The 13,667-nt window shown below is 38.8% G+C and overlaps 1 protein-coding gene across 1 annotated transcript in view; it reads right to left on the minus strand.

The window, feature by feature from the left end:
- The window catches only part of IGFBPL1 (insulin like growth factor binding protein like 1), a 298,817-nt gene that overhangs the window by 276,372 nt on the left and 8,778 nt on the right, over nt 1–13,667 (minus strand). The window lies entirely within an intron of this gene.

The following is a 13,667-nucleotide window of genomic DNA, read 5'->3' on the forward strand; positions in this document are numbered from 1 at the left end:
TATCATTACTTAAGTTGGCATTAAATTTCTTGGTATGTTCATAGCTTCTCAACCTTGTTTTGAACTCACCAAAGCTCAATTTATCATCATCTTGCGTGATGTGGACTGCAAATGGTATAAAAGTTTCAGGCAACCCTTTCAGAATCATTGCAATTAGTAATCCATCACTGAGCTTCTCCCCAGCATTTCTAAGTGCCGTAATGGCCGTTTCAGCCCTAATAATATAGTCTGTGACACTTTCACTGGCGGCCTTCTGGAGGCTTGTTAATTCGGTGTATAGGCTAATTACCCATGGCTTCCCATTCCCGGCATAATGGTCTCTCTGGATCTGAAGCGCTTCTCTACCATCATCTGCAGCTTCTCTCATGACAAGGGACAAACATTTGTCATCTAAGAACTGTATTAGTTCTGCATATGCCTCCTCATTTTTTTCACCGTCACCTTCCTCCTCATTCTCGTCATCCTCTGCGTCTTGCTGCACATTTCACAAAATGGCATCTTTCAGCCCTAGCAAATGCAGGTGTACCAGAAACTTTACCTCCCACAACTCTTAATTTTTTTCATCTATGTCAAAAAATAGTCTATGCCATCAGCTTCCTACTTCCCTCCTGGGCCCATAACCTGTTGGCGGTATCATCATAAGGGTAAGAAAGTCTGGTTAGACATACATTTACAGAGGAAAATAAACACACGTGAAGGCAATCAATCTGGTTAAAAACAGAAGAGGGGAACAACGCTCGCTTCCTCCTTTATTATAAAGCACATGGTCATGTGACCTCTCTTGACCTCTCCACACCAACGACATCATTGTAAGAGCACACATATGATCATTCACTCTCTTTTATTATTATCAACCAACAATTAAACTGTTTTTAGTCCCTTTAGTCTTATATACAGGTCAGGCATATTTTATCAGACAGAGGAGAAGCTGTGGATAGCAATTAAAAAGGAGCTGAAGGATTTTATCTGGGAAGAGAAGACAGCAAGGGTCAAGTGGGATAAGATGATTCTTCCAATAGAACAAGGGGGACTAGGATTACCCAATTTAAGGGAGTATTTTAGAGCAACACAGTTAAGGCTCTTATATATATATAGCACAATCAGAAAACTATAATTCAAAGTGGAAAGGAATGATTCTGATACAGGGAGGATGCTCAAGAAATAAGGAGAGACTGAGATTTTGGATGCAGAGTCTTAAGGAGCACAACAAAAATCATACAGAGTGTTATATTCATAAAATACCAAGGACTTTGGTCAGGGATACAGCTAATAAGGAAGGGGGGCTGGAATTTGTTGGAGAAAACTGGCAAATGAACCAAGGTATAGGGAGCAAATAACTATAAAGGGAAAGGTAATGGAATGGGAAGAGGCCAAGAATTTATTTGGACTGCAGGTTAGAGATTGCCTTCCTTATCAAGGAATGATATCAGAGTATAGACAAAGAGAAAGAAATAGGGGGCTCCTGAATGAAACACCAGCACTGGTAAAGTTTTTAAGAGAGTCTAGAACAGAAGCTGCTGTTCAAAAAGGAATAATTAGTAAAGCATATAAAATATTGCATGATAATTATAAGAATCAAACACAGGAGCTCAGAAAGGATTGCGAAGAGAGACTAGATAAGCAATTTACAAAGAGGCAATGGGAGGATATATATATATATATATATATATATATATATATATATATATATATATCCTAAATATGCAACAAAGGCTAGAAGATTTAGGATCTTTGCCTGGAAGTGTTTACACAGGAATTTTTATACCCCAAGTAGACTCCAAAGAATTTTTCCTCAGGTGGATATCAAATGTTGGAAGAGTGATGGGCAAGAAAGAGGTGGCTGGGAACATATTTTTTGGGAGTATAATGGCAGACTTTAGGGATTCCCTGCAGACCACTCTGTTGGAGATGCTGGGTGAGCAGATTGTATTGACTGGGTAAATGATTTTTTTTGAGTTATGATACAGAATCAGAATTGCCTAGACATAGTAAAGCCTTGCTGAGTCTAATTATGGTGGTTGCCATAAAAGCAATTTCTAGAAAATGGAAATCAAAGTCTAGACCAACTTTAATAGAAGTATAGAAATATAGTGACAGAGATAAAACAACAGGAATTGGGATCTTTAGAAAAGGCAGGGAATGAGCTACAAAGGAAAAAATGGGATTTGTGGGAACAATATATGCAGAGTAGGAACAAGGTTTAAAAGGCAGGATTTGAATGAGCCATGTAATGCTTAACTGACAATGACTGGATAGATTAAAAGTGCTGCATGAAGTTTGCAACTACAGTTGTTTCAGTGGTGTCTGTGATGTATACTGTTTGCAAGTAAAATGGTGTTGTGCTGTTTATTTTTCATTTAGATAAATGTAAGATTGCCTGTGTCATATGTGAAAACTTAATAAAGTTGTTTGTTGGCAAAAAAAAAAAAGACTGCAGTTTGTGTGGGTAAAGTTTAAACTAAACCTTTGCAAGGTGTTCCACTTTTCCCCATGGCTGTGTGACCATGGACATATTAAATTTAAGTAAGGGAGATAAGAGTGCATGGGAGCTCCCCCCAAAAAGACATTTTTGTTGTTTTTCTTGCAGATTTGGTAATTTCACTTGATGGTTTCTATCAGTTAGTCTACAGTTATCCTATTGTGTGACATCTTTTCACAGTAGACACTGAAACAATCAGACTCATCTACTCATAGTCTGAGACAGCTGTTTCTATTCCTACAGAAATGGAAAATGACATGAAAAAGGTGGAAAGATACTGCAGAAATTAAAATAGTAATTTGGATACTTTAGTATGCCAGAATATAGACAACTGGCTTTTCTGGAACAAAGCCATCACAAAGTATGCCTCAGTACTAGTCGTTTATGGCTACATGTACCATTCCTCCAGAGGTATAATGCCATCAGACATCATTATGAGGGAGCCAAAATCTACATGGCCGGGTAACAGAGTGGGAGCAGTGCAAAGGCCTTAATGGATTCCGACATTACAGAGACTTGTGGGAAATCATTTTACAATGTCAGTTTTGGCACACTAACCAGCCTCATGCTATTCTGACAATTGTAAGTCAACGTAAGGGATTCTAGAAGTTGGACATATTTTTGGTTGTTACCCAGTTGAAAGTGTACTACTTGGATTCAGTCATTTATATTGCAAATTAGCTTTATGGTTGTGTATTTGTGCATGTTAGGGTTTGGGATAATGTGGGACTATAGACATGTGAAATGATGTTTTTTATTTCCTCTCTGTCTTTTTTCAATGCCTTGATTATATACCTTCTACTATATTTACGGTGGGGGTTGTACCATGTTTAGTCAAAATGCTACTATCACTGCTGCCCTCAGCTTTGTCTATGTGTCAGATGTGTTAGACAACCAATTGTATAAGTGCGATGTTAGGATGACCAGATGACATCTGACCAGGAAGGGGTGACTTCAGCTATGTTCCAGTGAGGGCGGAGTCATTCCTGTATTACTTGCTTCAAATGGGGAGGAGCACATGCAGTGTAAGTTGGTGGCCTCTTTCTGTGGCAGACTTGGCTTTGGCATAACAGCTGTTGCAGTAACCAGTTTTGTGAGAATTCCCAGGATTAACTGTATTAGGGTTCAATGAGGATTCTTCCTAGAAGAAGTTGTGCAAAGAGCTATCAGTCTGGGTGAAAGATTTATATTACTTCTTCCTGGCATAACGGTTAAAGTCTGTGCCTCCCATGCACAAAGCACAAGGTTTGATCTTGACCTCTGGCTAATGCTTCTTTGGAGTTTGCATGTTCTCCATGTGTCTCTGTGGGGTTTCTCCCACCTCTTGAAAACATGCTGAGTGTTTCCATCTCAAACTCACCAATGAATGGAGCTGTGAACAGCAGCACAGACTCCACATGGTACCCTATAGGGGGAAGAGTTGTATAGATCAACTGCTGTGGGCATCTACTGTGGTGTGAAGTCATAGTTCTCAACTGTCCAGATTTTCACAGAATGTTCAGATTTTTTACTCATATTTTTGGTCCATTTCTCACAAAACTGTAGTTTTCTGGCAAGTCACTGGCAAATCATTGAGGACTGAAGTAAAAAGATATTAGCAGACATTTGATTTTCAATCTTCATATCCTTCAGAAAATTCATGTTAATGCAAAACCTGTCATTCCATCAACTTTCTAAGTTTGTAAGAGCAATATTTAAAAAGTGTCCCTATTTTTGGGCCTTTGTTCCCACATTATTTGGGGCTTTGTCCAGATTTCTTTCTCATACAGGTTGAGAGGTATGTGCGCAGTATCCCCAAGACAGGAGAACATGGATCACAGACTGCATGCCGTGGTAGGGCTAGCTACTCAATGGTGTAAAATATGTCTCTAGGTGATTTGGTTATGTTGATTAATGTCACCAAATGGGCATGGATATTTGCCGGTGATAAGTGGATTGAGGACCTGGACTTCTCTAACCTACACCAGGGACCCATGTTAATAGTGAGAGGGATGGATGTTCCCCTATTGGCCAGTGTGTACCTGCCATAAAGCCCAGTAGCCCTGGGTCAGTAAACTACTGCCTATCGGTGTCCAGTTGCCCAGCCTGGGTTACCTGGGATAGCTCTGTTGAGTGAAAGCTGGACATAACCCCAATCAATCTGCCAAACATAAACTAAGAATTGCTACTTAATGTAGGTTCACTGACAGGATGAAGCTTGGAAATGGATGACATAATGGTATGGAGAAGGCTGAACATCTATGTATCCAAGAGACAAGCTGGAAGGGCAGTGTAGCAAAGCCACTTGGCTTGGGATCCAGAGTTTACTACTCAAGAGGAAGGCAGTGGAAACTGTGGTGAGAGAGGCTTCAGAAGGCAGTGAGGGATATCATCAGAGTTAATGATAGACTCATGGCAATCAGACTCCAGCCTAATGATAGGACAGCATTCATAATCTCAGCCTATGACCCAAAACAAGATTGTGATAGTGAAGAGAAGAGTACATTCAAATAACAGTTGCAGGACCTACTAGATAAAACAAGACAACATTAATTGGTGTTGATAATGGGTGACTTGAATGCACATAAATGCAGATACCGGGGCAGACATGCCTGAAAACAGTACACGTGAAGACTACAGAACAGATATGTGGCCGAGTCAGGTATGGAAATAAGGTACATAAAGAAAGCTGGTGTCAGAATGCAGAAGTCCAGGAAGTCATCAAAAGAAAGAAAGAGTTCAGGAAAAAGTGGGAGATAGAAAAGATGGACCAGGCTAGGAAGGAATACCAGTTGTCTAACAATGAGTCTAAGAAAGGAGTTGCAATAGGAAACAACAGGGCATCAAAGGCATCCTACCACCTTCTGGAAAGTGACTCAGTTTGTGGAACAAAGAAACTATATGAGTTGCAGAAAGGCAAAAAGATAAAGTAAATAAACAACCTGCTCACCAATCCACAGAACATCAAAGGCAGATGGAAAGCGTACTTCCAGAAGCTTCTGAATGAGGAAAACCCCACAGAAGCTCTACTACCCCAGACACAGTCTACCATGAGAGAAGAAAAGGAGCCCACCCTAGAATAAGTAAGAACGGCACTAAGGAAAATGAAGTCAGGGAAAACAGCAGGCTCAGATGAAGTCACAGCAGATATCATAAAGATGCTGGGTGAGACAGGGGAGAAATGGCTCCTGAGGGCACCCATACAAATGTGCAAAGAAAGGCATATCCAGGATGAGTGCAGAATAAGCATAGTTGTGCCAGTATACAAGAATAAAGGGGACAGCCACAACTGTGGGCAGTACATAGGTATTAAACTCCTGTCACACTGCATGAAAGTTCTTGAGAGGGTAATTGATAAACAAATATGCAGAGTAGCAGGAAGTATGATGGGAGATGAGTAATTCAGATTCAAATCAGGATGCAGCACAACTGGCCCCATGTTTGCAATAAGATAGACAATTGAGAAGAAGCTAGAGATGAGGAAAGAGTCCAACTAGGCATTCCTAGATCTGCAGAAAGCATATGACAAGGTTCCAAGAAAGCTGATTTGGACAATCCTGTGGTGGTTTGGAGTCTCTGAAACCTTAGAAGAATTTGTGCAGGCTATGCACAAAGATCCAGTGACTTAGGTATGAACAATGTTCAGTTTCACAGAGTGGTTCCCCATGGTTGTGCATCAGGGTTCATCTCTGAGCCTATTGCTGTTCATACTGGTGATGGATTACATTAGCAAACAGGTCAGAGGGGACAGATCAACAAAGTTGCTGCATGCAGACAATTGTGGCATTACAGGCAGACTCTGAACAAGAACTTCAGGAAAGATTAGGGGAATGAAATGGAATGCAAAACTTAGGGCACATGGGATGAAACTAAGTACAGATAAGACAGTGGTAATAGCAGCACATTGGGGGGAAAATCTGAAAAAGCTGAGAACTGAGATAGAAGAGTAGATGGTGGAACTGTTTAACAGCTTCAAGTATCTGGGAGGGATGGTTGATGAGAAGATAACTGTGAATGAAGAGGCCAAAGCTAGAATCAGAGGGGTTGCAGCCAACTGGCGTAGAGTGCCAGGTGTGGTGTATGAGAGAAGAATGCCAAAGAAGCTGCAAAGTAAGGTATGCAAAACAATGGTGCGACTAGTACTACTGTATAGTACAGAAACTTGGGCATTAAAGGCAGAGCAGATGAGGAAACTAGAGATGATGGAAATGAAGTGCCTGAGATGGGAGGTAGGATGCACACTGTGGGATAGACGAAGAAATAAGGACATCAGAGCAGAAGTCAAAATAGCTCCAACTGCAGAAAAGATCAAAAGAACAGATTGCAGTGATTTGGGCACATGTGCAGAAAAGCAGAAGACAATCTGGTGAAAAAGATTTGGGAAAGACAGGAACAAGAAATGAGGGAGTCCGGCAAAGAGGTGGCTGGATTGTGTGACAGAAGATCTGCAACAGTCAGGCATGAGTGCTGAAGAAGGCAGAAGTGACGCATTGAACCAAGAGAGATGGCAACAGTTAACATGACAACCTGACCCCATGTCAAAAATAGGAAAAAAGGGGGCTGATGATGATGATGAACTCCTCCTCCTTCTCTTGATGAGAGTCTGTTGTCAAAGAAACAAGAATAAGGTACTATTTGAAATTGGTCTTTCGGTCCAAGATCCAGAAACACCTAATATGCATAAAGACACCCACAGTCATGTCCATTTATTTTTAATACCACAGACATTAATGGAAGCAATAGATAACTATTTGGATTGGGTGTTAATGTTAGAAGAACCAAGATTTAAATATGTCTCCAGATAGGGAATTGCAGCTGATGTAATTAACTTCTACTACCTATAACTGCACCCCCCTTTGACCATACCCCCAAATTTATCATACTTACAGTTATACAATTTTACTACTAATCTCTCATCTTTTTCATTTATCCAGTTTAATACTTTGTATAAATTTACTGAAGCAGTATATACCACTTGGTAAATTAACCCTAAAACAACTTCTTTATTTATATATAAAACTCCTTTTTTACTGGGCTTAATCTAGAACCCAGTATAAATACAAAAATTATCTGCAATTATCTGCAATAATTCCTTTTCAAATACTGTTTCAAATGCTGTTTTTCCCATCATTACTGAATTTATCAAATATGCCTTTTTTTCTAAACGATAATGCATATGTTCTCCTGAAAAGACAGGTTTGTTTTATTTTTTTTTATTTCTTTTAACCACTGAATTCTATTTATATCTTTATTCTCAAATATTATACCTAATACAGAAATTTAATTCATTGGAAAATATAAACCCCCTTTTTTTTACTACATCACCTAAGCCTTAACCTTTCTCTTTATTTAAAGCCCTCCTTATCACATCTAATAAAGAAAGGGTACCTCCTAATGCTAAAGTACAGCTATCAGTAACAAGTAAAAACAGTATTCAAAATGAAACGTTGTACAACAATGGCCAATGAAGTAAAGTTCTCTTGGAGAATAGGTAGTGTGGTTAAATGATATAAAACTTAAAAGTGCAACATATATAGCAAAAAACTTGCATACATTTCCAGTACTTAAATTAAATGCACTTACAAGATATTCACGCTGTGAATGCAGTTATACCATAGTGAAATGATGGCTCCAAAGTTTCCAGTCTTATGATGGCTTCAAAGTATCCAATTTTCTTGGTCTGATATACAAAGTATCCACACTGAACATGTAGTAGCTGCTATGTGACTGTGATGAACTGTGATAACAGCTTAACCAGTCTAACAGATCAAATAAAAGCTTCTAGCTTTAATGCCAGTTAAAATCCTTTTATTGTAGGAAAAGTTAAAATCTTCATGTCAAGTTAAAATCTTGATGTAGAATAAAACAGTCCCTATGTATTCCAAATGATAAGTACTTTCGGTATCTTTTTCAGATCGTAGAGATTAGGACTGGAAGTTCCTTTTTCTAGTGCTTGCTTCCTTTACTGTTGAGACAATCGTTCAATCATCACACTGTCAATCAGCTGTTTAAATGCACCAATCCTCTTTCCTCTCAGCTGGGGGTGTTCCATTTCCTATACCTTTTGCTTTTGAGGGGTGTGACCAGTCATAAATTATTAAGCCAGACACACCTCCATGTTAGCTGATAGTTGGTCTTCTAGCTTTTAGTATAGGTTTCAGTGGAATGATGTTATTCAAGCCTGGCTCAATATCAGCACGGAGGTTCACAATCCACTTACTCTCCCTGCATTCAGTAATATTTTCAATAAAGTACTTAGAGGTTCCTCCAGAGCATTTGTGGTATTATTTATTAAATAGCTGAGTATTTTATGTGGCCCCCATAGAGAAAGTGTTCTTAGTTTTGGGTTTCTAATACCATGACAGGAATGGACCCCATTCCCAAGTCAAAGTATGATTAAAATTCATGAAATTAGTATTGTTTCAGTCTTTGATGTCAGCCAGTAGTGCTCTTCACAGCACCCGTAATATGCCCAGTAATGATTCCTTCTACAATTCATATGGGGTTACATATATTGGTAACATATCTAAATGCGACTGTAAATTCTTTTTTATAAGAGCCATTGCTCCTACTACTATTGGAACTGTCTGGATATCTTTCTTCCACATTGCTCTCATTTCTGCCTGCAGATCCTGATATTTTATAACTTTGTGTCTCTCTGTACGCAGGACACTATAGTCACTGGGTGTGACAATTTCAATGATCAATGCTACTCTTGTCTTCTTTTCTTGGACCACTATATCCGGTTTTCCAGCCTCTATCTTGTGAACTGTTGGTAATGGATGATCCCATGTGATGTAGACTTCTTCATTTTCTACGATGCTTTGTGGCTCATGTTTCCAGTGTTTTTTGGTCACTTCAATGCCATAATGTTTGCAGAATCCCCAGTGCAACAGTCTCACCACATTATTATGCCTTTCAGTATACAGATGTTCTGCCATTAGTATGTCGCAACAGCAACAAGGTGTGCAACTGCTTCCAGTTCAGTTTTACAAAACTTACATTTGTCTGTTTCTCTTACATGTTCAATGGACTTTATAAATCAATGTGTACACAACCCACTATCTTGGGCCACCAATATCAACCTTTCATCTCTTGGTTTAAATTTGCCTCTCCTTAACCATTCCTGTGTTTGTTCCTGATCAACAGGAGGTTCTTCCAGAAGTTTTCTGTACTTGCAACTATATTTATGCTTTTTCCACATTTTTTGCCTTCTCATCTGATCCTTCAACTTATATTCTTTCTTTTGTTTTTTTTGGCACATTCAGTTGCTGCCTGATTTTTATCAACTTCTGGTTTGATTTCCATTCCTGCTTGACGCCGATAAGCTTCTGCTAGATTAAGCAGAGAAGTCATCTTAGATTTATTCTCCTCATATTTCAAAACTTTCACTACATTTGGTTCTGGTGAGGCCAACACATATGCATGGAGTCCCACAGTTGCAGATCTATACATATAGCCAATTTCAAGGAAGCCCACCCCTCCTTTGGAAAGGGGAATATATAATCTTGGTATGCACTGATTTTTATACATCATTTGGTGAGCATATGAAGCATCCTTCTTGTTTTCCTATCTAATCTATCCAACACATTCTGGGGCCAGTCAATCACTCCAAAGCTGTAAGTTAGGACAGGAAGAGCAAATTGGTTTATAGCTTGGATTTTGTTCCTACATATCAGTGCTGTTTTCAGGATTAATTTAAGTCTTCTGAAGTATTCCTTACTAAGTTTTATTCACATTTGTTTGTGTTTTATTGTTGATCCTTCATCAATTCCCAAATATTTATACACTCCTTTTTGCTCAAGTTCTTTTATATCACATTCTTGTCCCAAACTGATGTTTTCTTGGTGTTGCAGTTTTCCTGCTTTAAAGGTTGCTTTTGCACATTTATCAAGACCAAATGACATTCTTATACCATCTGAAACAGTTTTGACAACTTGCAGTTGTGCTTTCAGTTCCTCATTTGATGAGCTATATAGCTTTAAATCATCGACAAAGAGAAGGTGAGATGTCTTTACATTTTGTTGTTTTTAGGAGCCAGATTATAGCCATGGCCTAAGCTGTTGAGTAAACACTTTAATGGATTAAGGGCAAGGCAGAAAAACATCAGTGTCAGAGAGTCACCCTGGAATATCCCCCTTTGACATTTTATCCATGGGATAACAATTTGCCCTTTATCATGGCTTAATTGCAAAGTGGTCTGCCACTGTTTCATGGACACTGTAATATAGTCAATCAGTGTGGGGTATAGCTTATACATTTTTAAGCACTCTGTTATTAATGAATCAGAGATACTATTAAATGCTTTTTTGTAGTCAATCCATGCCATACTTAGATTATTCACCTTTTTACAGTTCTTCACTATAACTTTATTTAACAAATGATCCTTTGTTCCATATGACTTTCTTTTATTGCCCTTTTGTTCTACTGCCATAATTGGTCATATGTATGCCATAATTTGGAAGGCACTTTCAGTATATATTCTTTAGTGATGATATAGGATTTGACAGCTATGGAGATCATAGGGCTTTTAATAGTCATCTCAGAAGTGAAATTTGCACTAAATTTGTTATGAGCAATGTTCACTTTGTTTGAATAGCTTCTGTCATTTATAGTTCTGTGCATTGTTGAGTATTGTGTCTTAATTTACTAACACAATTAAAGAAGTATTTGTAATTGCCCTTGGCTTCAAATGCCAACCTGAGTTCTTGGCTGACTTAGTAGATCTAATAGTCTTTTTCTGGCATTTTTAGTGAAAATCCTAAAATTTTCATTGACATGGAGGTCTTTAGATCTGATGTATACTCTAATGAGATTTTTCTTTTATTGTTCATAGGTTCATATGTGATTACTAGGCTAATGACCCTAATAGGCCTTTTTAAACCTAGCCTTGCATCCTAGCTGTATTGGACAGGGTTTCATACCACAGGTTTTTTCTAGGGAGTATATATAACTTGGGCATGGGTGAGCATGCATTTACAAGCTTTCTATTTCTAATTGAGACATAGGTGGCATACCAAAGGTAACTTTTTGCAATTTCCCATCCACTAGTCCAAGTTATATTTGAAAAAGTGCAGGGAAGAACTCTGCCTCACATGGATGGGAAGCCTGTTCTAAGGAAAATGTAATCTCTGAGACAAATACCAATCCCTTCATCATGCCTCATTTATGTTAAAAAAGAGGTTTAGATCCCTTGATCTGGTATTTCTGCTGCCATTTGTTTTGCAGATGAAACATGGGTCCATCAGAGCTGGATCAGACTTGGATCAAGCATTTACTTGGACGTACCTGATGGGACCAAAACAAGTTCCTCTAGAAAATGTAAACCTGCCTAGTGGACAACTGCCATTAACAGGATTGACAATTGGAGGATGAAATTGTTGTCTAGGAGTTAGAGGGAGCGAGTCTTCCTAAACTGGAAACACTCCCTCTTCAGCTTAAGCAAGCAAATAAGACTTCTTGTCAAGTCCTCCAAACCAAACTAAGAATCCAAATTAGCCTCCTCAACAAAGGACAACCACAAGGCATTCTGTTGTTATATCTGTAACCTAAAAAGAAAGGCCCAGATTTGTGCAGAACTGGTAGTTAATGGTACCACATATACTGAGCCTGTAGACATAGCTAACCTGTTGACCAACAGGTTCTGTGAAAACTTCACTGCCCTGTCCCTGCCACACATATCCCATGACATCCCTACAACCTGTCCCCTATCTTTCATGTCTAAAGAGCCGGTAGTAAATGCGCTGTCTAAGGCCAAAAACACAGCATCTATGGGACCTGATAACATCCCAGGCTGCATCCTACATGGGCTTCAACATGAATTAGCAACATCATTGTGTCCTCTTTTCAGTTATAGTCTAAGCACTGGCTTCATCCCAGCTGAATGGAAAACAGCCACCATTATTCCCTTGCACAAAGTTGGTGCTTTCACTAACCCCAGGAACTATAGACCTATTAGCCTGACTAGTCTTATCTGCAAGGCCATGGAGCGAATCATCATGGACCTTATCAACAAAGATATAGATAATCTCCAAACATTTGACCCTACTCAGTCTGGATTTGTCAAATGGAGATCATGCCGGTTAAACCTGGTGAACTTCTTTGAGACAGTCACCAAGGCCCTGGATGAGGGGACATCTGTGCATACAGCCTACATAGACTTAGCCAAGGCTTTTGACAATATCCCCCACTCAGGCATCATTAACAAACTCACCCAGCTAGGTATCAACCCTTATATGATTAGATGGATTGCTAACTGGTTCACTGATAGAACCCATATAGTCAAAACAGGGGAATCCACCTCCAACAGCAGACCTGCAACCAGTGGTGTTCCACAGGGATCAGTCCAAGGACCTCTACTGTTTGGAATCTATTTCTTCAAAGCACAAGCAAAAACTAAAGGTCTGTGGCTGACAAAGTTTGCTGATGACTGCAAACTGGGAGCGGTCACAGAATCTCCAAATGATGTCAACATCCTAGAAGGACATTTTACCCAAACAAATGATTGGTGCCAAAAAACATGGCCTTAAACTCAGTGCAAAAAAAATGTATTATCATCCCTTTCAGTAAGAGCGATGTTTCTGCTAACTACAAACTAAAGAACAAAAAGTAAAGGACTCCTTCCACTACAAGTACTGCCAGAAAATCCAAATAATAAATCCAAAAGTGAGGCAAGTACTACCACGCTGTATATAAAGCAACTTCACTTTATTAAAACAATAAAAGCAGTAAAATAAGCGCTTTCGGGTAAATCCCTTCATCAGATGATAAAACATTAGTAAAAACATAGAATCTAATGAAGTATAACACAGCCAATAAAAATCAATAATTTACCTTCCTTTTTGCTAGAGCTGGTTTTAAAGGGACAGCATCATTTAATCCTGGGGCTTTGTCATCTCCCAGTCTAAGAATCCATTGCATATCTTTGTATTCAGTTTCAATATACAAGTCACCCATTCTTTGACTTCTGAGAATTCTTTTAACAGTTGAGAATATAACTAGAGTTGTAGGGACGCAACCTAGATTTATTTTTTAAAGGAATACAAATCTGAAAGATATTTTGTGTCAAGAACCTATGCATTTTAAAAATTCAGGCATTAAGAAGAAGGGAACTTATCCATGTCTACACTGTAAAGCCTGTAAGCACATTCTACAAGGGAACTGTTTTATACACCCCAGGAACAACACAAATTACTTTTTGAATATGTAT

Source organism: Protopterus annectens, chromosome 17.part0 (genome assembly GCF_019279795.1).
Source record: "Protopterus annectens isolate FY-2018-M chromosome 17.part0, PAN1.0, whole genome shotgun sequence".
Classification (NCBI taxonomy): Eukaryota; Metazoa; Chordata; order Ceratodontiformes; family Protopteridae; genus Protopterus; species Protopterus annectens.